The sequence below is a fragment of the Gallus gallus genome, chromosome 1 (assembly GCF_016699485.2).
Source record: "Gallus gallus isolate bGalGal1 chromosome 1, bGalGal1.mat.broiler.GRCg7b, whole genome shotgun sequence".
NCBI lineage: Eukaryota > Metazoa > Chordata > Aves > Galliformes > Phasianidae > Gallus > Gallus gallus.
This window is the reverse complement of record NC_052532.1, coordinates 99,560,842-99,586,489: the sequence shown is the minus strand read 5'-3', so window position 1 is coordinate 99,586,489 and position 25,648 is coordinate 99,560,842. Positions and strand designations below refer to the sequence as shown.

At 37.9% G+C, this 25,648-nt stretch overlaps 1 long non-coding RNA gene across 1 annotated transcript in view; it reads right to left on the bottom strand.

Annotated features, from left to right (window-relative positions):
• LOC107055161 overlaps window positions 1-24,946 on the bottom strand; it is a 91,419-nt gene extending 66,473 nt beyond the window's left edge. Inside the window, exons 1-2 of the long non-coding RNA XR_005849618.2 lie at window positions 24,824-24,946; window positions 12,437-12,576 (exon numbers count right to left, since the gene is read on the bottom strand). This is a non-coding gene — a long non-coding RNA (uncharacterized LOC107055161). The remainder of the gene's footprint in view (window positions 1-12,436; window positions 12,577-24,823) is intronic.
• Between the last annotated feature and the right edge of the window lie 702 nt (window positions 24,947-25,648).

Below are 25,648 nucleotides of genomic sequence, written 5' to 3'. Positions count from 1 at the left end.
TGGGGTGGCATTTTCTCATGCGGAAAATACACTGGAACTTAATGATGCCTTTCAGAGCCAAGAAAATGCTGCAGCAGAAGGAGGATTGCTAAAGCGAAACTGAAAACCGTGGTGAGGCAAGAGTGGCCAGAGTTGCCTTTTTTAAACTGTGGGCTCTTTGCAATGGGAAACATCACTTGTACAGAGCCAAACACAAAGCCAGCGCTTAAAATTAAGCAATTGAGTCAAGTTTGAAAGTCTCTTCATAAAAGGTATGCTGTAAAACGGCTGATAACCTCAACAGTCTTGTGTGAGATGGGCACACAGGGTTTATTTTCTTTACAAGACTGTTTCATGTGGGTGCAGAGGGCATGTATTTGAGCTTACTGTGAATTGCATCTCAGCAATCAGGCTTCGTGGGGCTGGATGGAAACTTACTCCATGGAGTCTGGATCTCCTCCAGGATAAGGAATAAATACTAAACTGCTTGCTGGCAAAGTGGAGAAGCAGCCCAAAATAAGTTGAACATTTCTCATTTTTGGATAGCATGATTGTGCAGAGTCTGATGATAGTAATACATCCTGAAAATCTCTGTGTTTACTAAAGAGCTGGTATCCACCAGAGACTAAGAACACCTGGAGGTAAACTAAGAGGTTTCCTGGATATGCATGTCTGGAACTCCAGATGAGATAATGGCTGTCAGTCTAAATCACTAAGCACAGCATCTTCATATTATCTCCTAGCATCCTAATGCAGCTTAAGTACTTAGGAAGCTTGTTAGTGATGTAGTGGTTATTAGTGTAATCAAATTTAACATCCAGCTTTAGGTGACAATGTTACCCTGGTCTTAGTCTTTTTTTGTTTTCTGGTTTCTGTGTATCAGAAAACACTTATTTACAGAAAGGGTTGTTAAGCACTGGAACAGGCTCCCCAAGGAGGTCGTTGAGTCACCATCCCTGGATGTGTTTAAAAACCGTTTGGATGTAGTGCTCAGGGACATGATTTAGCGGAGGATTATTAGAGTTAGGGTAGTATGGTTAGGTTGAGATTGAACCTGATGATCTTTAAGGTCTTTTCCAACCTGAGTGATTCTATGATTCTATGATTCTATTCAGCCACTGGTTTACTAACAGTGAGCAGCTTTTCTTGATCAGCAAGTGTAAGAGCTGTTTTGCTACCACTTTAGCAAGGGACATGCTGGAAGAATGGTACACAGAACCTTTCTCCATTTGCCATATGTGTAAGGCTAGCAACAGTCTGGACCTCAAGATTACAGTGGCTGACACGGAGCTTAACACAGAGACTAATGTGTCATCTGTCTTGCAAATGCATATTATTTAAACAAAGTAGAAAACAGCCTACAGTCATTTGTCATGGGTTATAAGAAAAAAAGCCCAAGTTAGTCTGTGAGCAGTAAAACTAATGATGCCTGATGGGTTTTTATCTCAGTCTCTACTATGATTTTCTTATTCCTGCTGAAGGGTGAGCTCATACTCATGCCTTTTCCTCAGTAGGGATGCTGACTGCAGACAAGTAACATCTCTTGCCTCTATTCAGCCTCTTGGAGGAACTTAATAACTTAATATCATCTCCTTTGTCAGATTTGATCAAAATCAGACCGGATATTCTAAAGATATTTAAAAGCGGAGTAGCCATAGACACACATACATGGAATAATCACATAAATGTCATTTCCTGATTAAACCAGAATAAAAGCAGTCATCGCTTTAAAAGACTGTGCATGTAAGATACACCTCATATGTTTCTGCTTGAAATCTAGGACTTGCAGAAAGATTTTCAGATAAGTTCAGGTACCTTCCTAACTATTTCATTTCAGAATTCAGGATCCTATGTTCTCCAAGAATCTACTATCAAACATATTGAAATATTTAAAGCTTTGGAAGAAATTCTTGCTTGGATTGTAATCTTTTTGAGACTTAGGATAAAGTATATGTTACAACATCCGCTATAATTATATCTGAACAATCATAACTGTATCACATTATTTTGTTATAATTAAAATTTTAACTACTCCTACCAGTTAACTATTGGACATGATGCAATCATTTTTGTTAATTATAACAAGGAAGAAGTGTTTATAGTTCCTGTCTGAAACAGTGTCTTGTATATGGGCTAAACAGTGGCTGAGATAGGCATCTGCAGCTGGACCTACCTTTGGAGGATGGGAGTGAATTCCTTCAAAGCGGTGGCAATGCTCAAGATTTCCCTCTGAATCCATTCAGTACATTTCATTAAGACCTCATATACTAGAACCAATTTTAGCTTTTATTTGAAATGATGTGTGTTTCCATTCCTCATACCTACCCCAAAAAAACCTCACTTAAAATAGGAATTTATCTTCGCTCTTTTTTCAGCTGCTTTCACTGTTTGAGGACTTTCTAAATATTTTTATCTGGTACTACGTCATTCACCAGGAGCAGATGATGTTGTCATAATACCTGCCTAGAGACTGGAATAGATGTCATTTCTCATGACCAATTACACTGCCCTGTATTAATGGTGAGTTACACTCTCCGTTGCTTATAATGTCAGTCCATGTACCTATGAGTCATTTGTCATCTTCCCCTGGATGGTAAATGTTCTGGGCAGATGTTCGCTAATAACTGTAGCATTGAGACTCATGATGTAGCTCTAGAGGAAAAAAAAAAGAAAGAAAAATAGAATTCCTATGTTTTCACATCAACTCCAGAAATTTACAGCACTGGGCATATAAAAGTTGATGTGTAGTGTACGAGGTGCTTTCTTCTGATTGAAGTGAGATTGATAACATGTTTCAGAAATAATTACTGCTCTGAAGCCAGTGAGGCTATGCCAGTTCCTCTGTGGCTTACAGGAAATTAAATGCAGCCCCATGCCCCCCAGGCCAGGCACCGTGATAGAACCTGGAGGCCTGGACTGCTGTCAGACTGCTACAGCACTAGGCATGTTCAAGCACACAACGTAGTATAGTTCTTTCAACACATAGAGCTTGATGTCTAAATGTAAGTGCCATATTCAGATGTATTTTCCTAAGAAAAACAGTAGAATTAATGATAGGACTAGCAACAATATATACAGAAGCAGATTTAAGCTAAGTTTAATTTTGTGACCCAGCAAAATCTTCCCTGTCTAGAGGTTCATAAAATATTGTCACATTCTAAAGAAAGCTTGCATATGCTGACACCAAATTGCGGAAAAAGTCATTGCTCCCATAAAATATAGAAAGTTGGCTCTTCATAACACTTTTAACAAAGAAGCAACAATGTGCAGTTTATGAGAAGTAATGTAAATTATACCTGCAGCCCATTAAGCTCCCTTTTGTTAAGAAGCTCTGAAGTGCTGATACAGTTCTGGTATCAGCAAATCTGCCATGTTATTGCAGTTATTCATTGCCCACAGCAATTCAAGAGAAAATTAATTAGCATCACCCCACCATAAATCTCAACAGTATTAACTAAAATGCCAGTTCTGTAATCACTTTCCATTAAAGCCAAAAAATACTAATTAAAATTGATTTTTCCCTGTGCTTTGGTAAACTGCTGCCAGTATAAGGATCTCAGCGGTAATGCTGGATGAAGGGAGACCTTTACTTAAGTGAATTTTGTATATTGTCTTATCCCCTTTATAAAGATAACAATGTGTGAAGGGATAAAGGCTTTGAGAGCAGAAGCTGACAGGTTCCATGAAGAAGGAGAAAAATGTGAAATCACTGGGGAATGTAACCTTATTAAAACTGTAATATCCTATATTTTCAATCTGGACTATCTCTGTCTTTCAGGCAAGTGCCTATTAATACACCTCAATCAATAAGTCATGGAAGATTGTTTTAATGAATATTTCTAGCCATTTAGTGATAATACTGAATATAGATCAGCCAAATAATTTTGCCTCAGTACTGTCATCTTCTAAGGGTTTTGCTGTATGCTGGAAAATTAACATACTGCAAACCGATTCAGTTTAGTTCCAGCTTGTCCCTGCACACTTCAGGAGACATGAAAAAATGAAGTCTGTTTTAATGATTAACTCCCACACTGTGCAGCACAATTCTCATTAAACAAAATGAAGCGAGAGTACTGTGAAAACTATATGTATATCAACTGGTGCTGTAGTTAAAGGCCAGATCGTGTTGCTTAGATTGTCACGGTCAATCTCAGCCCTAAAGTTTACTAACATTTTCAAAGCTGAATTTGCAAGATTATAACTTACCAACAGCGTGAAGTGAGGGTCTTTGTGTCTGAGTGACAGTCTGTTCTTAATGGCAAATAAAGAACAAATTTGCCTGTTGGGCATTACTTTAACAGCCAGGCAATTAAGCAGCACTGGAACCTTTACATACACAGATTTATTCCACTTCCATAGCAGAGCAACAGGCAGCAGCAGTAGTAGACTGTCTTAAGAATAAACATCCACTTCAGCAGTGGGTTTTACTGATACTTCCTGATATTAGAAAGCTGTTGAAATATGGCTATTAAGTATTTCTGCCCACTGGCTGCTGGCTGCAGACAATTAGCTGGATTTCAAGCTTTAGAAAGTAGAGGATATATGCATAGCCATGCTTCCATCGGAGGAAAGGGGAGTATATACTCAGTTTTCCAGTAAACCTTGGCCTACAGTGAACACACTCCCTTTTCCAGGACCCTACCCCCTGGACTTGATGGTTTCTTTATTTTTTCTTCCAGTTGGCCACTCAGCTGACTCAGTCCCTCACCTAAATCTGTGTTTGGCATCTCTTTCCCATCCCTGATACTCATTTTGCTCACTTTAATGTCACTCTCACATTCCAAATCCTCATCTCAGGCAGGTTCAGCACAGCCGGTTCAGCTCATGGCCCTGTCTGAGCTTTCTCAGCCTGTTCTTGCTCACTTGACTGATCTATATCCTAATCTCACATTTGATTTTTAACTGTCTCTCCTGGATCCTCCTCCTATATCCAAACTACCAAAAATCCATGGTGATGTTCCCTTCTTCTCAAGGCCAAATCATTCTTGATGGGAGCTTCCTTTACTTATCTATTTCATTTATTCCTGCTATGGTACTTCTTGATAGGTAGGCTAGATCCTTCAGAAGTTTTCATCTTGGACCCTCCTGTTATAACATTCATTGTCTCCTCTAGGAGCAGCCACACAATAACTACTTCAGTCAAGAGTTGCTCACAGATCCACTCCCTACCGTTAAAGAAGTAAAATTTTGCTCTCTACAAATGTTTTATTTGGAGCTGATTACCATGGGCACCCTACAAATGCTTCTGCTTTTCTCAGCTCAAAAAACTGAAAGGATATTGCCTGAAAATAACTTGTTTTCATGAGAAGTAAAAAAAATGTAAAGTGTGCTGTCACTATTTCATGCGTTAAAACAAGAGTATGTAAAAATCAGCATTATAATGAAAGATTAAATATAATGAATGTAATAATATTTCTATTTGGTTCATCTTTTCACAACTTGTCTTCACTACTGCGTACAATATTCTGGATCCATTGTTCCTGTTTCAGTTTTACTAACTCAGATATACTGAAGATATAATCACAGCATAGAATAAAATATAAAAGTGTCAATGCTGAGGATTTAATTATAACATACAGCAAACATAAAATAATTTTTTTCTGAAATTGATTCAGATAAATGCATAGAATAATAATAAGAAAAATCTGCAGTGCATTAGACAAGAAAGAGCGATGGCTTCAATTCCAATCCAGTGCATTTTCCAAATTTCCAATACTTGTAATGAAAGAAGGGTATAATTTCTTATAACTGTGCTATAAAGTGGGGATATAATCTCATCATACAACTGCTCCATTTGCCATCAATTATTTTGATGAAAGCAGGCTAAAGCTATGCAGTGATCAGCAACAGAGATTAAATAGACTTCAGTCTTGATTACAAATCTTCTCTTATCCATTTTACTGGCTATAGGGTACCCCTACTTTTTGTTATAGGTCTGATAAAAAAAAAAAAACTTCATTGCTTCACATTTCAATTTTCAAGGATTTGTTACATTGTAGTTTTTCCCATGAAATATTATTTCCTTTCAATAAATGTAGAAAGAACTAGAAAATCTATTAGGGCTGATCAAGAATCCTTTTGAAAGGGGAATCCTTTCTCAAGCGCATTATGTGAAACTATGAATAGTAAAGAAAATCTCTCAACCAGTTCTGCATCATTAAATTATCTCTCAGCAAGAGTGGATATGTCTTTACTATAAGCCTTACTATTTTTAAAATAACAGCTGATTCTACTGCTACTGCCTTGCACTGCCATTTCAGTTCTGCTTCAAAATTATAAAACCAGTCAGAGATTTCAGTCACTTCTTAGAACTGTTTCTGGAACTTGAAACTTGTAAGTAATTTACAAGTTATTAAGGAATTAATGTAAAGGAAATTTGATGTGTCCAGAAACAACCTATTGCTCTGAAATGATGGCAGAAATAATAGTATTAAACTAAGGATGATCAAATAAAAATTAAATAGAAGTTAGAAGTTAAAAACTGTAATGAATGATGAACATGGTCATCATATCAAATTCACAGCTTTCTGTTAATGATATTCTGTTAATTGTATTGAAATAACTAATATTTCACACCACTCTAAACTCAGCTTTGCAATATTGATATTAAAGCACCTCCAAGAAACTAACAAGTCAAGTTCTCTGGCTGCACTGATGCAATAAAGCTAAATAAAAATAAAGTAAAAACAACATTATAAGAAATGTCAATACCCATTTGCAGTTAAATAGATTTGTCTCTGAATGAAAGTCCTGTATGGAATTTAAGAACTATCTGTTTGATGACTACCCCCCAGTATCCACATTGTCCATCAGTAGGATATAGCAAAGAGCTAATACAGTTCACCAGTAGTTAAAGTAGAATACAAGGCAGATATTCTTTGTCAGCAAACATTGGCAAAGAGGCCTAATTGGAAAAAAAAAGTACACTTGCACCCATTTTTGGTCTCTTTTCCTCATATTACATGAGTCTCCAACTGTGATTCAGCAGTTACCGAATATGGCATTTTGAGGGCTGCTGCAAAAGCAATGCCTTCTATTTTTTTATATTAACACATGTATGGAAACTGTTGAATCATGGCCTGAACCTCTGATTGACCACCAAAGGCAAGTGTTGAGTCAGCCGCAGGGGCACAGGTGAACACAATTTCACGTGAGTGACCTTCTAGACCCCATTTAAGGTCTGACTCCCAAGGAAGAAAGATCTCTATCTGGAGATCACTTCTCATGGAGCCCTTCTGTGAGCCTAGGATGCAGGTAAGATCTTTATTTCATTACTCCTTTGTAATGTGATAATCTCTCTGGTCCAATACCTGTTTGCCATACAACCCATAACATCAGAGGTAGATGCTGGTGGTACTGTAGTAGAGACTGAACCTTTCCGCCAATATTCCATTATGTTTTTTGATTGATGTCAGCAGATGGACAGTCTAATAACATGGTGTCTGACATGGAATTGTGTATGAAGCAAAGGAGCATCGCTGAATTCCTCCATACAGAAAAAATGGTACCCATTGATATTCATTAATGCTTGTTGAATGCTGTTGGAGAGCAAACAGTGGATGTGAGCACAGTCAGGCAGTAAGCAGTGTGTTTCAGCAGTGGCAACACTCTCATGAAAGATGAGCCACATTCCAGACAGCTATGCACAACTATCACCATGAAATGAAGTGTCTCAATCAGCTCATCCATGTGAATTGGCTAATGATAGTGACTATGCCAAAAATAGTCTTGTAGCTGAGAATTTGCTTTATTCAATAGTGTTATTGTGCTCTTTGCATATGTTTCCATGGAAATAAATAGGAGGCATTACTTTTAGGGTGTTCTACATACTTTAATAAGTTGCTTAACCATTAAAAATAAACATCCTTCATTTACTTTTTTTTTTAAGCAAAGCTTTGAGCCCGAATTTATACAATTAGATATTGAAAACAACCCAGTTTAAATCTATAAATCTCCAACTTCAATATCTAGAATACTATTTCTGTTCTGGTTAAAGCTGTAGTTGCACATAAGTGCTTTTAACTGGCCTTGCAATTTAACATGTCCTTAATAAAGTAATGATTATTTTTATTCTGTGTAGGTTGATGGATCGCAGTTGCTCAGAACTGGGAAATACTCTCCTGAATGAGTTCAACCATTTTGAAAAACCTCTTAGCATGAAAACAATATCAACCCACTGCCAAGACCTTAAGTATCTGCTATTAACTCTTCCTCAGAGTTGAAGGCAGCCATTATTTTGCACACAAAAGCTTTCCTAAAAAGAAATGGAACAAATTCACCTCAGGTGTCAGTTCATAGGCTTCATCAAGGATTGATTTTGTCAATGTGCCAAATAAAGTAATAGCTTTTCTAGTTCAGCCAGGATTTTGTGCTTCATTTCAAATACTCTGTAGTTATTTAACTCTCAGTTGAAAAAAAAAAAAAACTCATTCCCATCTTGCTTGTACTTATTCTACAAGAAGAAACTGAGACATAAGGAAAGAAGTGAATTTATACCTATAATTCTAGTTAAATATCCACGAGGAAGTTAAAATCTGGTGAAATATCAAAACTGCAACAGCCTTATTTATGCTTTTATGCATTTTCAGTAGAGCATTCAGTGATGGAATTGTTACATGTCACATTCCTCATTATCTTTTATTCTCCAGTGGAAGGAAATTGTATAAAATCTAAGAACTGTGTATTGCTGGAGATTGTAAGGGTACATATGGTTCTGAAGAAATTCAGGCTACAGATGTGTGCTGCCCCTCTAAAAGTTTTTGAAAAGCTGGGTTCTTATTCTTTTTGTAGGACATACTCTTGAGAGAGGGATCTCACAACAGTTGCCATAAATCGGTCAATCAGGAAACTGTCTAAGACTCAAGCTAGAGTGTTAGAAAGAAGGCATTCCTAAGTACCAGGGCTGGAGGTGTGAGGGATATGTTCCTCCTGTGATGTGTAACTTGCACAAAAGGTCTTCAGCTTATATACATTCAGAGGTTTTCCTGGAGGTACCTACGTACTTAATACTTGCTTTCACAACTAACATCCAAAGCAGAACATCCTTTATCTACTCGATACAAAGACTTACAGAACCTCCCTAATCTGCTTGATAAAAGCAGTATATCACTATTATTTACTTGATACTAAAACAGTCCCTTCCCATTATCTAAACAAACTACTGGGTTATCCATCAAGGGACTTACCAAGCTTAACATTGCTACAACTTGTATCAAAATGACAAGCTGACCCTTGAATTGTGAATTTTACAAGTTGAATTTTGCAGGAGGCAACAAATGTTGTTGAGGGGAAAAAAAAAAAAAACACTAACCCTTAAAGATTTGTCACATTTTCAGTATCAAAGTCGTCTTATATATATGCATATCGCAGTTCAAACTACACAAAAAAATGTATGATGCTAGGCAAAGTCTTTCAAAATTAAATTAATTTCTATGACCATTAAAGACTATAGAAATACTATAGACTATATAGAAAGACTTTAGTATTAATCTTAGTGCTTTATAACATTGTGGTTACACAGTACCAACTGTGAAAAGTGAGCAGCTTTCAGGAAAGGTAATTTCAACATTAAGCCCCCTCTGAGTCCTTCTCTTGACCCAGCCAACATCGCCTTAATCATGCAGCGATACAAGTTCATCCATGGACTGTTCTTATCCAAATATGGAATAATTCTGGGGAAAAATCTCTTTTTGAGAGTCAGCCAGTAAAAGATCAGTAGTATAGTCTTAGCTTCCCTTCACTACTTCTTGCATGTTGCATTCTTAGTAGGTTTTTATCCATTTCATGCTGCAGCCAAGGGCCTGGCTCTCCTTTCAAGTGAAATGGCATTATCTAATGGCCATGAGAAAGAAATGTTTCAAGAAATCGAGAATGATGAAAGAAAATGTCTACCCTCTGTCCACTGGCAGCTGAGGTCATATTTCACTGCCAGTAATGCATTTTTGTTGCTGTGTCCTGGACCAAATCCAGACTGTGCTAGGTCTAGAAGATTAGTTTTGATTAGATGATGTTACAGTTGGCCTTCAGTTGTTTTCCTTCTTGACTATCCTTAGCAATCAAAATACATGATTGGTTTAAAAAAACAAACAAACAAAAAATCTTGGAAGGTTCATTGTGCAATATTTCTAATTCTCTACTTCTACTTATATTTTTGACGTGTATTTCAGTCAAACCTTCCTCAACAGTCACTAAGGCTAGAAGTTTACACTACATTAAAAAAAAGAGAGAAAATGAAAAACTTATCTGGTCACATGACTTCAGCAGTTACTCTTTAAGAAGAAACTTGACTGTAATTTGAGTCAAGAAAATATTGAACATTTGTTTCATAGTATGTATTTTCTAAAGCCTCTGAAATCCTGTTTTTGGAACTGCTTACAATCAGAAGCCTTGCTATGCTAGAGAAAAAGTTATTGCAGCATTTCTGGTTTGCTTGCAGAAATATAAATATATATATAAGAAAAATGAATTTATTGCTATCTGATATCCAAATCAAATAAACTGGAGAAATCTAAAAAATAATGGGTGTCTTGTTCCTCTGATGGAAGCTCATCCTTTTATAAGTGTATTTTGACATTAATCAGCTTTGTCATGTCTGCATTTTGCACAATCTTTATGACTCAAATCTTAAGATTAGAATGGAAATAAACTACAAGAAAACTTTCAAGGATAGCCATAGAGGGTGAATGTTTGAATAAACAGATAACTGCTTGGTTACTAAAGCTCACCAGAGGTGAACTAGTGTCTTATCTATCTATGAAAGCATTCAGGACATTACTTCTCACAGCAAAGAGTATTTTCTCCCCCGTCTTTGTTTTAAAAACATACACAAGAATGAGAAGAATAGCAAGGATGTTCATTATGTTTTCTTGCAGCAGAAGGGGGAAGGTAAACTGGATTCAACTGCTCAGAAGATTCACTCAACAGAAGAATGAGTCTCTTTGTCCTAAACAGTGTAGACCAAGGGAATTTGTGTATGTAAAAATTCATGCCATGAAATGACATGAGTAGCTGGAATGATAAGAATGGCCACCATGCAGTGAAGAAAAAGGAAAATATGTGTCAGCAGCAATCCCATCTATAAGTATGGAAGAAATAAATAAACTAAGTTCAGAAAAAAAAAAATCAGAACTAAATGAAAATACTCAGAGTAAACACAATGAGTTGAAAGGGTGGGTGTCCCTCAAAAAACACATTTTCCAGAGGTATCTGTTAATCCTGATAAAATACCATTTTCCACAATGAAAATATTATTTCAAATAACACTAGCTGGCTATTTCACCCAAATGTCACAAGTGAGCAACCAATGGATTTATCAGAAATTCAATCACAATCCTCTCCATAGCTGTGAAGAAGGAGTTTTTGATTCCACCCCAGTGACAAGAGTACCACCTTCAGTAATCATTTGCCGGACTCTGTTTGAGAGCAGAATGACATATAAATCTGACCTCTCCCACATCATGCTTGAAGCAAAGACCACAGAAGAACACAGCAGGTCTTTCCTGATTGGTAGAAATTTGTTTGTTTGTTGCCTAAATAATATTTATTTAAAATTGTCCAAGCTTCTTTGAGTCTGAGCTTAGGAATTCTCTAGAAAATAGAAGGATATGTTCATTTATTCATTTAAGGGAAATGTACCTGAACCTGTAGCATGCTACAGTAATTGTAGAGATGTGGCACAGAAAACAGATATCTGAAAGTCAGCGAAGACCCCATAGGTGCATTGTTTGTTCAGATTTGCTTTTTCTTTCACTTACCTTGTCTCTATTGTACCTGCCTTTACAGACTTTGCGGTCAATCAGCACACTATCCTCAAGAGAGTCTCAGTACCTAAGCATAAAGTAGTGAGTCAAGCATGTGGTTTCAGAAAAATTCCACATTTCCTGAATCCAATGAGCTGTAGCCAATTATACCCTTACCTTAATTTCAGCATATTTTGGTGCACAGGAATATACCCTCACATTCAACTTGGCAGCTGAGCATGGAATAGTAGAATAATGGAGCTTTAGAGGATTGGGAATGGTGAATAAATGGTGCTGGAATATGCAGAGATTTTTCTTCAGATTTCAGTAAACAGAAATCCTTCATAACAACTTCGCATAAATGAATCATTTCATTAGGCTGTGTTCTTTTCTGGCTCATTAGGTTCTGACCCTGAAAACCCTGAGACTGGAGGTGCTTAACTGCTTCCTGCAGAGCCCTTGCAAAAGATGAACCTGGGCTAACTTCAAATCCTTTTGTTACCTCTGTGTTTCATAAGCAAGGAGGTAGGCTCTTTGTAGTCTAATATCATCACCATGCCTTTCTTAGGTCAGTTTGGCAGAGATTCATTTCACTAACTTTAGACATCTAGAAGTACACTACATATGAAAGAACACTAGTTATCTAGTTTCCCTTGAGAGCCTCTGGAAAGTCAGGAACCTCTCAGCAGCACTTCTTCACATCTGTATCATGTACTTACCCTGGCAAGGGATGAATCACCTGCTGGAGGTGCATGTACCTCTTGACAATGATTCATTTCAGCCCTGAATAAGCTGAAAAAATATCTTCAACCAGATGTTTCATTTTTGGACAAGCTCAAGTAAGTCTGATGAATCCCATCTGAAAGCACAAAGTAGTCTTTGCTGTTTATTTTGCTATATTTTAAGTCAGAGGAGAAATAAATCTTACTTAGTAAGCCTGAGTTCAGCCGTTGTCCCTGGTGGTTTCATTTTCTGTACATGTAATATACTTGCCCGCTTATGTGAATGGTACTGGTAATGAGGAAGATAATTCAGTGGCTCAGAGGGCACATATATCATGCCTTTATGCTGGAAACAATCTGAGACAGGACCTTGTAGCTGGCTTAGATGCTTGTAATGTCATTCAGTGAAATGTTTTATGTCATATGATCCCATGAATGTAGCTGAAATTTGTAAAGACAATCAAATTAGCTTATAATTGGTTTATTTTATTTTCCCATATTTTATGCTTTTGATGCCAGCCCCATTCCTTTATAACATCAGACCAAAGGATTTTCTTATGCTTAAACATAGAATTTTTGGTAGCCATAATAGATGTGTGCAATAGTAGCAGACATCAGCAAAAATGTATGTACATTTCCATTGCACCCAAAAGACAAGAATCAGAATTTGCAACAATAAAATTTAAGTAAGCTGTGCAGCAGAAATTCCCTTTCTTCTTGGTCTTAAATTAATGTGGATGGAGGTAAAACAAAGCACAGAGCAAACGAGCACTTAAGGGACACACAAAAACAAGGGCTCCTATTGAAATTATCTGTTGATAAAGGAACTTGAGAGTTGAACATGAGACTCTAGACTTCACATTTAATTCGTAAAGCATGCTACCACAAATAAAGGCATTATTTCATTTTCATATAACACAAATGAAATGTAGCAATGTATATGCAACTGTAACGGGTTTCTGCCAAACTTCTTATTGAACCAAGCGGAAAATTCCCACTATTTGAATGGCACAAGAATATGTGTAAGACAGTGTAAGAGAACTGCATCTTTGGCTTCATGGTCTTCAAGAGAAGGCACCATTCCTCCTCAATGAGCAAAAAAGTTGTGTGAATGGCTAGTTGGTTTGTCTGCCAAAATCTAAAAAGAAATAAAAATCCACACAATAGTTTGGTGTTTGCACTAAAAAAAACATGCAGTGAAACACAGACCTATAACATCCTATGCTCAAACTAAAGGATACAGTTTCATAAACACTGAAGATTCAGATTCTGAGAAATCTGAATTACATAGGCTCTTAATTTAGTCTTATAAAAGATGTTTATATAAGGCAGGCTTTTGTAGTCATTTACATGTTTAAAGATAGAAGTGCTCTGCAGATATTCGAACAGGCTTAGTCAAGTTGGCTGTCTAAATCTTTACAAAGTCAAAAACTTTTAGAGACCCAGGCTAGTTGGTCTTGCTTCAAAACTGCAACTCTCAGTCTCTCAGAGCAGTACAATAGGAATAAAATGTCTTCAGTGTAACAGAGAAATACTGTTTGGAACAAAAACAGAATCCAAGCACAGTAAGACTTGCAACGGCTGTTTGGAGAGATTTTTTATTAAATAGTGAAGAACAAGACCTTCTGCTGTATAACTGATACAACTGTCAATTACATAAATTTTAATTTTTCCATTTAAATGGCCAGATTAACAGAGGTACAAGAAGGGACAGAGTTAGAGACAGCGATTACAAAGATAAGACAAAGCAAATGGGAAATTTCCTTTCCAGCTTTACTGTTAGAAAACATACATGCAGTGTTGCTCTCAGTGAAAGGTTGCTTCCATCTACCTGTTATTTGCAGAGCTGTAGATATGAGGTAGGCCCCTCCAGATCCAACTTCCACCAGTTTAAAATATTTCTGTATGTCATAAGCTTTGGTAAAATACAGAAATACAAGAACATACTCAGAAAATTTAGGCTGGCCAAGCCCATCCTACTTTTTGTATTCTGTGGCACAGCCTTTAACCAGGACATAGCTAAGAAGTGACTCTGTGATTAGCCCCTAGCAGCCTTCAGTGCCTCAGCCAGGCAGCCTCACATGCCTCCCTAGGAAGCCACAGGTCTCTGTCAGTGGTAAGTTTGTCTTTCCGGCTCTTTCCCAGAAGAGCTATCCTGTACTTCAGGACACTTGCATTTGAATTGCCAAGTTTCTCTACTTCATGCACTTTTGGGACTGCAGTTGATATGAAATGATAAGACAACAAAAAGGAGAAAGGCTGTGTATCCAAAATGCAGTTGGCAGTTTCGTCATGTTAAATACAGAGTTCATACTTCTGCACAGAGCTCATAAATTCTGTAGGTAGTTGCCACAAATCACCACAGAGGCAGACTTGCTAAAAGAATAGTGTTCTGAAAGCAAAATGCTAAGTTTTCTTATAGTTAAGTGTTCTCCTTACCATGCAAATCGAGGGAGAAAGAGTTTGGGTTTATTTGTTTTATCTTGAGGGCAGTAAGATTCCTCAGTATAAAGGAGTTCTGTACGTATCTGGGCCTTGTACCAGTAGAACATGAATTCACTCTAGAGCCAGTGAAAGGCTACTTAAGCCTTCAGAATTGAAGCTTTTAAATGCTTGGCAGATAAGCTTTATGTACCTTGCAGATAAAACCAAAAGGAGAGGATACAAAAAAACCATAATAATAAATAAATAAATAAATAAATAAATAAGAAAAAGAGCTAGGAATGCAACATATTTTAAATCTCTTGTCTCTCTAGCCACAATGTGTTAACAGGTTAATTACATTCAAGGCAGTGAAAATTGGTTTGTGATGACAGCTTGGTACATTTACCACTAATGCGGACTATTTCTTCCACTCCTTACGAAGATCCTTTTTAGGTTTCTTTTCTCTTCTTCTCTGCAATGAGAATTACTGCAGACATTTCTTAAAAGTATTCAGAAAAATTGGTACTTGTAATTTGCACATTTTTTTTCTGTCACTTCTATTCACCTAAAATTGAAGTGAGATGTCTGAGACAGCGCAGGGTAGTTTCATATAATCAGCCAGCAAATCATTCAGATCATTCTCTCCAACCTATTTTTACCCAGAACCATTTTGTTTTGAACATATCTCTTTGATGATGCTTTCTCAAATAACTCCTTCACCCCATCACCCAAGGAATGCAGCAGCATCAGAGTTGTCAGATTTCTAATAAATTCTCACAGATCAGACCAAATATAAAAGTGATAGTTCCTGTCATATGCATATGCACGTGCAAATGGCTAGAAAAGTAAGTTAGGACGTGGTTTCATAAATGTACTCTGAAACAGAAGGTGCACAGACCTAGAGACTCAGGACTGGAAAGCCATTTGTACTGCCAACACAACCCTCACTCACAGGTGACAATTCAGCCGATATTCAGGCTACGAGAGCACTAGTCCTCAAATGATTTTTTACATCCTTGATGATGTAAACTGAAACGTAACAAAACATAAACAGAAGATAAATAAATATAAATAGAAGAAAACATCAAAGTTTATGAACAACTGTGTATACAGGAGGAGATCTGAACAAACTTGTGGTATCACTTGTATTTCCAAAGTAGCGTTTCTTGGAGTCATCTGCTCTCCTTCACTTAGCAAATGAAACACACCAGAGAGTCTTATTTCAAGCTAATCAAGCCCTTAGGCTATGCCTGAACTGGTAAATAAAGGCACAGGCTCAGGTTGAAGCTCTGGCCTGCAGTTACCCAAAATGCTCAAAGTTGTGTACTCCTCAGCAGAGTTGCTGTCTTCATCACCTAGCACTTTTACACAGTCACGGGTATGCTTGCAGCAATACACAGCAGAGGCTATTTCCAGTACATGGTATAGAAGGGTGTCCACCTGATTTAGATCATCTACTGTCCTCCCACATTATACCATTGCAATTCTCACTTTTAATCCTTTTACTCACATTGTACTCTCACATTGTACCCCAGGGCAAACAATAAATACTCTCCAGTGTTATGTGCAACTCAGCCTTCACATTATTTCAGATATTTCAAACTGAAAAACATTATTATTCATTTGTCTTAGGGCCACAGAGCACCACGTGGAACTAAACATGTCTCAACAGCATGAATGCAGCCACATCCTGCCACTGGTTTAAGGGACAAAGAATCGTCTCTGGCTTTTTTCAGTGCAAGAGTACGAGCGGTTTACTGTGTATTTCAGTCAGTTGCATGGAGTGCTGACTTCTTATTTAGAGGACCAAGGTTTTTTTCCACGTTGTTTGAAAATCCCAGCCCCAAACTTGCATCTGAGGAAAGCATGATATGGCTACAAAGCAAAAATTCCATTATCGCAAACCATACTGTTGCAACACCTACCTTTGAGTACCTATTATGCATGCTCAAAGAAAATTCGTGGCAGCAAGACTGAACTATGATATATGATCAGCATACTGAATTAATATTACCATTCTTTATTTCTGCAGAAATATTTGGGAATAGTTCTGTTTTAGCACAGTTCTTATTTTCTCAAGTCGATTCATTGACAAGTTATTCAATGACTTCATCATAACATGTTTGAACTGAGACCTCATAGTTTCATTATAAATCAGTGTAAATTTTGGTATTCATATAGATGCTCCCATCTTTAATATTAATACTATTACATCTTCCCATGCTGATCTTCCCATCTTAACTATTTATGTCACTACATTATCTTCTTGTTAACTTCACTGAAGAGTGTGAGATTCACAAAAATTTGAGGACTGTGGTACTTGCCAAAATATTTACACCGCCAGTGTGAGAATCTTCTTACAGAAAAGAATGTAGTAGACGTCAACACTTTTAGCGCCATGTGTTCACCATTTGAGTTACAAGGAAATATCCTTTATATATCTTTCTAGGGACCATTTCATTCACTGGTCAGATAAGGCTGTAATGGCACCAAAATGGCTTTTTTCTGTACGTGCTTCAGATGAACACCAGAAGATGTAACATTACCCATCACTGTGCTTGCATGAAACTATTAAACCTGGAAACCAAGAACACTGCTGCTCATTTTGTGCCATTATAAATGACACGATTTTAATAGCTTCCTAAACATTATCTCAGATCTTAATTTTTTCTTGTAGGGAATGGGTAAGCTATGAATAATTTCAAATCCAGATTCAGTAAAATGTTATACTGTAATAGTTAGCACAATCAGAGTGGCAGGCAGGAAGGAAAGAATAAAAATAATATCAGTAGGTTTCTTTAATTAAATCACCTCTTATGCTTTCCAGCTGGGAGCAGGAGAACAATTCCCACCTGGTTATAATTTTTACCTTTTCAATATAATTTAAAAGAGTATGAAAATAATGTGTATCTCTCCAGACACATGTGCTGAAATGCAACTGTGTGATGATTCTAAACTCCAACTGAGAAAACACCTCATTTTCTGATAGACACTCTGAAACACTTTTAGGCTTAAGAACTATGTGTAAGTTATTGTTGAATTAGTATTTAAAGTGGGGTGATAATTATCAATTGTAATTGTAACTGTAAACAAAATATAAGCATCATTCATGTAAAATATTGAGCGTATTGTGGACTATACTCCTCAAGAGTCAGATAATTTACAACTGGAAAACCTCTCCCATGGAAACCAACTGCAGTCAACTTGCCTGCAATTGAAAATTCATTGTATAGGCAGTTAGTAACATCTGACAAAGGTTTAGCTTACTTATCTGAGTTCTGCCTTTTTTCCTTGTTTTTTTTTTTTTTTTTTTTAATCCTATCTGAAGAAGAGGTGAAAATTTAAAGAATTTCTGATCATCCTCAAAGGAAAGCTGACATCAAACAATTACAAATTGTACATTCCAAGGGGAGAAAATGAGCAATAGCAATCCAAGATGTAATAAGGCCAGTTCTGTGCTAAATAAACTTGTATTGTAGTCTTTGTGGTAGTTAAGTAGCATCAAGCAAATTCCCAAGTTTGCAGCTTCATTTTTGTGTGCCACACTGGAGATATGTAACAGTTTTCAGCTTTTCTTACTTATCAGCTGCGGCTTACCAAAATATGCCAGTTACGATCTACATTCAAACCCAATTCTCAGTTGAGACTTTCGGAGGTAATGAAGCCGTCAAAATGTACAGCATTGATCTGATCTCCAAGGGGCAGAGAAAGTCCAAACTAAGCCATTAGACTTCAGATAGATAGGGGCCTAGGGAAGAGAAATGATGATGAAAAATGAATCAAGCTTATGTTAGTGCAGTGCACAGGAGGATACTGATGGTTCCCAAGTTATAAGTAAAAGTAAGAACCTTTTTGCTGTACTTGGTTGGTAGGGAAGAAGAGACCTGCCCAAGTCAAGGATTGCAACTGAAAGCACACCTGCTTTTTCATCCCAAATTGGACGGAAAAGAAGGCCCACTTACTTGGGTACTTCCATCTGTGCTAGTCTTCTTCAGGACATCAATACTAGATTTTGTAAAGAATATCACAATCTCAAAGCCTTTTTGTGGATCTCACTATCTTTGATTATGTTATCAACGAGTGAGTGAAATTGATAATCATGTATTGTAAAAAATAATCATAGTAGAAGGGAGTATGGGGAAATTAGTAAGGGAAACAGATGGCTGTAATGTATATCAAAGTGAGTGACTTAAAGTAAATAATTAAAGTAATAAAATCATCAGTGAAGTTTTTTCATTAAAATTCTAATTAAAATAAAGGAATGGTTCATGATCCTTAATCTTAAATGTAATTAATATTTGTTGCCAAAATTGACTGAATGATTCTATTTATCATTGTGCCTCTGCTATAAAAATGAAAGTGATGGAAAAAAATAAATCTTGGTGAGTCTGGTACTCTGTTTTTGAAAATTAGTGTGGTTGAACTCTACATTACGCTGTTATTTGAATCTAACCCGGTATTCCAACACATATTCTAAGAAGGCAAATATCTAAACTACACTGAAAAAAGTCATGCTACGAAGTAATGATGAAAACAGAATTGCTGTAAGAAAAACATAACATTCAAAAATACTGGTTAAAGAAATAGTAAATTTGTGGTGAAAAAAATGTGAATTACATATAGGTACCCTGATCATGGACAGAAATTAGCATATACCACATTACCTATCATGTGTCACACGGCAGTTACTCTGGCAGTTATTTCTGCTTTCATAACTGTGTTAGCTCTTAGTTTCAATAAAAGTCTTTAAATAGTAGCTATTTTAGGCATCCAACTGCTAAGCAAAAATTTGGGTAATGTTTGAATTGAGTCCACAGCAACTGATGTGAATCCAGTGAGAAGGCAAAGGCAACAATTTTGGAGAAGGACAAAAATAAAATGGAAATTATAGAGAAGAGGAGTCGGGGCCAGGGGATAGTTTAAATGGAGAACTGAGACAACTTCACAGCTTGCTGCCAAGACCAATTTCAGAGTCAGACTAGCTCAGCTCTGTTTATCTAACCACAACATCACAGAATTAAGGGAAAGGAAGAAATGCTGATGGAGAACAGGTGGTGGCAGAGTAAAAAAAAAATATTTTCAGAAATGTCATTAGGAATTTGGGCAACACTGAACAGATCCTTACTAGACTTTCCAGCAGAGAATGCTGGTTTTTTTGTTTGTTTGTTTTTGTTTTGTTTTTTGTTTTTCCTGGATGTGTGTTTTTGGATAATTGTTTAAATAACTGACAACTGAATCTTTCAAAACTTCTATGCATTATTCTGAAGATCAAGCATTTTCTATAACCTGGTATGAATAATGTGTGCATATTTAAAGGTCTCACATAGTGTTTATCTGATAAATTCAATGAACATAAATTATCAAGGGGATTTTTATTGTGAAAATAGCCTACTCTTCCTTTTAGAAACTCTGATTCTGAGTAGACTGAGGTCTCTTTATTTATCTTTATTTCACAGAAGATTGTCCTCTCCTTATTTTCTACTAAATAAAAGTAGAAAGTATCTGAACAAAATTGTGCCTTGGGGTAATAGTTTTTTGGGGGACCCTTTTTTGGCCAAATCTCCCTTCCTTTCTTAAATAATTTTGCTGATGTGGTGGTATTTGTAGCACAAAGCTATTTTTACATCTAGAGGGAATCTGGAGAAACAATTTCATGTTATTGCTAGGAAGAGCTTTGTCTTTTCTCATTCCTATGACAAATGCCTAGCAGATGTGAGAGGATTTTTGCCTCGGAATATAAACGACGATGCTCCCTCTTGCTTCATATGATAATAAGAATGAAACCCAAAATACACGTTTACCGAATCCCACCTGCATCATACCCCCTTTCTGGTGTCATGCATGCCAAGCTGGTGACACCTTCAATTAGCACCTCAGCAGCACCCAGCCCCTGGCAGGCGTGTGAGCGGGGAGGTGCTCCGTATTTCATTTGCAGTTCTTTTTGTATTGCTGCTAAATCATACCTCAGAAGCTGATACAGAATATGAGAATGTTTTTGTGGTGTTTCCTTCCACTAAATCCCTTACACTGTTAATCGCAGTTAAACACAAGCCACATTATATAGCTCTGCCTGCTTTTTCTTAAACCTGTATTAACTCAGATATGAATTCACTTTTAAGATATTGCTTTTCTGATTATAATGGAATAAGTGTTTAGCAACACTTATTGCTAAGTGCTAGGTACAGAAAACCAAGATGTGGTGAGAAGAAAAATATCACACAGCAAGGGTGAAAGAAGCTGCAGCTTCGTGGGAATTCAATAACATTTACTTTCTATGGTCAAATTTATTAAATATTATTTCAAATAACAAGACTCCTAAACAATTCATTGTAAGGATAGATTTATCCCAGCATCATCTGTGAAACAACTTATCCTTACCTACTTTTCCTCATATATTCATTTCAACCTAATTAAAGATAAATGAGGACGAACTTATAAATACTGGATAAGCATAAAAAAATGCAGCCAGGAGAACTAAATGAGGAGATCAGGGTGACTGTCCACCTAACCAAATACGTACAATGTATTTGTAGAAACATGGTAAAATGTAAGTTCTGAGTACAAGAAGAAAATTTTAGCCATTTCTACCTTCATTAGGGACATAGTTCTCAAAGATTTGGGGTTATGATAATCTGCTTCACCTGGGTAACATATTCAGGCTGTCATTCAACAGCACAATACTTCCCATTTGAAAATTCTTTATTCTGGATTAAAAACACCTCAGTAATAGAACAAACTCTGATCCAATGTAAAATCATGGTCATGACTTGTGCTTGTTCAAATATTTGTGTATGTTTAGTATACCATGAGGCTTCTTGTGAGGTGAGGTGTTGCCTGTGCAGTGCACTATAAATTTAGACCAAACCAGATATAGTTTGTCCTCCTGCAATCTGTCACAGACAACCTGCTGTCTCCTTCTTCCTGCTGCACTCCTGCCCTTTTTGATTTTACTCCTTTCCATTTCCCTTCCCCAGCCCCTTCACCTCACTTACCCTGTCTCCAGTACTCAGCAGACCATTCCTTGAACCAATTCAACACTATTAAAAAAGTGTTCTTTTGGGGGAAAGATGGAGTTTCTGTATTGAATTCTTGCTACATTAATGAGATAAGCTGGTTAAAATAATGGAAATCTCGGCAAGATGTAGGATAAATGATATCTGTGGATGTAATTGATTCAAGCCTCCTCTTAGAGCTGGGTAACTTCAAAATCAGATCTGCTTGCAAAAGATCATCCCTATCTGAGTTTTGAGTGCCCTCAAAGATGGAGATACTACAGCCTCTCTGAGCACCTCATCCAGTGTTGACCACCTTCACAGTGATTTTTTTTTCCCATATGTCCGCTTGGAATTTCTCCTGTTGCGGCTTGTGACCACTGTCTCTTGCCCATTCAACATGAACTTCTTAGAGAACTTTGGCTGTCTTCCCTGCAGTACCTCTTTCCACACTGAAGGAATATGACCGACAGAGATAATCTGCACAAAGCCTGGGGTGGAGCAAGGACATGGGATGAGGAAATAGCTACGCTTCACCCAACAGATTGATTCCATAGCAAACATGGTTTATGGTGAAAGAAAGAACAATACTAGCATGGCTGAAGTATTTATCATAAGTTGGAGCTGAACTGGAAATCACCATACTTAAAAACAAGATCCTCAACTTTGAAACCAAGGGCACACCTCTAAAGAGAAGAGGTCTCCACCAGCACTGGCTTCAAAAAGTGTGCCCTGTACAAAGCCAGCAAGATCTACCAGGATGGCTTGCAAAGCTTTTTAATTGGATCCATTAGAGTAAGTAATAATTCTTATAAATTACTAGATTGTTTTTTATTTCAAGACTAATCATTACTAGCTTTATAATCTGTGCATGGCCCTTAAATTCTGTGTAGATATACTTTGTAAACCAAATTCTCAAAGGCATTTAGGTACTTAATTCCTATCTGGGAGAGCTGTACAAGTTAGGCACCTAAAAAGTTTTGAGTTAGGTAGATATTACTAAGAAGTTCAACTAAAGGGCTGCAGTCAGGATCTGTAGCTGATTTCCAGCATCAGAGATTGAGGGAGGTGGAAGCAGACGGGAACACTATTTGATAAACAGAAGCCAGTGAAATGCACTTGCTGGAAAAGCTCAGTATTTTTTTCCTGGTAAATATATTAAATGTAGCAATAACAGGAGATATTGTCCAGTGTATGTGAACTTAAAAAAAAAATAATAAAAAAATGTAAAAGTGGAGGGGGAGGGAGGAACTGTGGGTTGCTTTTCAATATGTGTTTATCCCAAAGCCCAGCATTTCACTGCTGGAAATGACTAAAGCTCTAGCAAGGGTGATGGCAGTTCAAGGGGAAGGAAGCAAAGGTGCACAAAGGAGAGAAAAGCCTCACATCTGCTCTTGATTTTTTCTCTCCTGTTCAGGAAGAAAGAATCTCAAAACACTGGAATATGATCCCTGCTCTAGAGATGTCCTTCCTCTAACTGGCAAAGGAGAAATATTTTCTAGAAGCTCCAGCTTGGCTCAGGCTGCTGGTGGCAAACCATTTTACCTCATCTGTATGCTACAGCAACATTGTAAATTAGTCTGTAAAATAGGTCTGGGACTAGGAAGGCTGAATGTGTCCTAGTGGATCAGCTCTGACATCTGGCTGATCAAGAATCCTATTCCAAGCAGTCATCGGCACCAGGCATGCTGAAGGAAAGTCAGATTGCCGAGGGAGGTCAGCGCATGGCATTTTCATATGTATATCATAGAATCATAGAATTATAGAATCACAGAATCACAGAATCACAGAATCATAGAATAGCTTGGGTTGGAAGGGACCTTATAGATCATCTAGTTCCAACCTCCATGCTGCAGGCAGGGTTGCCAACCACTAAATCAGGCACTAGATCAGGTTGCTCGAGGCCCCAACCAGCAGGCCTTGAATACTTCCAGGAATGGGGCATCCACATCTTCTCTGGACAGCCTGTGCCAGTGCCTCACTACCCACACAGTGAAAAACTTCTTCCTGACGTCTAATCTAAAACTCTCCTTTTTTAGTTTAAAATCATTCCCCCTTGTCCTGTCACTGTCTATCCATGTAGAAAGCTGATCTCCCTCCTGTTTATAAGCTCTCTTTCAGTACTGAAATGCTGCACTGATGTCTCCCTGGAGCCTTCTCCAAGCAACGCAAGCGCAGCTACCTCAGCCTGTCTTCATTGGAGAGGCCCTCCAGCCTGCTGATCAATTTCATGGCCTCCTTTGGACCTGCTCCAACATCTTCACGTCCTTCTTGTGCTGGGGACCCCAGGCCTGGATGCAATTCTCAAGATGGGGCCTTACAAGAGTACCTCTTACATAGGGGAACAATCCCCTCCTTGCTGCTGGCCACCCTTCTTTTAATGCAGCCCAGGATACAGTTGGCCTTCTGGGCTGCAAGCACACACTGCTGGCTTACATCCAGCTTTTTGGAAAAGAGCAGGACCTCCAAATCCTTTTTGGCAAGGTTGCTCTCAGTGAGTTCTCCTAGTCCGTACACATATCTGGGATTGCCCCAGCCCAGGTGAGCAATTTGTACATGGCTTTGTTGAACCTAATTCAGTCCATGTGGGCCCACTTTTCAAGTCCGTCCAGGTCCCTCTGGATGGCAGCTCTCCTTTCTATTGTGTCAACTGCGCCACACAGCTTGCTGCCATCAGCAAACTTGCCAAGTGTGCACTCGACCCAATCATCTCTCATTGACAAAGATGTTAAAGAGCACTATTACACCTCTCTGTAAAAGAAGGTTTATTGTGCTTTTGGATTTGCTGATTACAATATAGGAGACACACAGGAGGAGTTTTCCCCAAAGGCGCGCTTTTAAAACCACCTAGATAGCAGGGTTTGCAGAAATACATAAACTTAGTATGGGAGAAAACCCCATATCTGAGCATGCCTTGATTTATAATCACAAATCAACCTAAATCAGCCACACCGGCCGCATCACTTACCAGGTGTATCATATGTGGTTTATCATATAACGCCGCATTGCGTCCTGAGCGACATTTCCCACCTCTGGGAGCAGAAACGTGCCTTCTCTCCACCTCGGGAGGCGGCCGCCATCTCAGCAGCCCAGGAGCCGCGCGGTGCTGCTGCCCTCCTGCGGGCGGACGGCGATGCTGCGCTCCCCGGCTGCTGGGCGTTGGGCCGCTCGGTGAACGTGCAGAAAGAAGCGTTTCATTCCGGAAAGTGCTCTTTGTTTTGCTGTGGCTGCTCTGTGCGTAACAACGTGATGCTGCGATACACCCACACGATACGTTGGTTCGTTATTAAATGTATGTTTTAACAGCATTTCTGTCTTTGAAACATTCGGAGTAGTTTGGCAGCCTCACTAGCTACCAACTTACTGCGCTGTATCCTTTCAAATGATGCTGCCTATTTCTGCAAGTTTTGTTTAGAGGAGCAACAGTGCCCATCTTTTCCGTAGGTAACTGACCTATAAAGGTGTCAGAGGCTGATTCACAGTGCTGATATCCCCTCCCCAGATATTTTAATTCTGGGAACATCTACACCTTTATAACTCAAATGTTCGTATTACTTCTAATGTGAAAATCATATTGCAACACTTGTGGCTTCAGAAAACTTTCTCCTTTCCCTTCCCCTTTCTTCTCTTCGCCTTCGCCCTTCCCTTCCTTTATGTATGTAGTTCCTACTTCTGGAGGAGGAATGCCCATTCTGAAGTAGTGTGTGAACATTTTCCTGGGCTGGTCACTGGAAACAAAGCAAGAAAATCATCCTCTTGAGCTGTTTCTAGACCAAAAGTGTCTGGGTTGTAA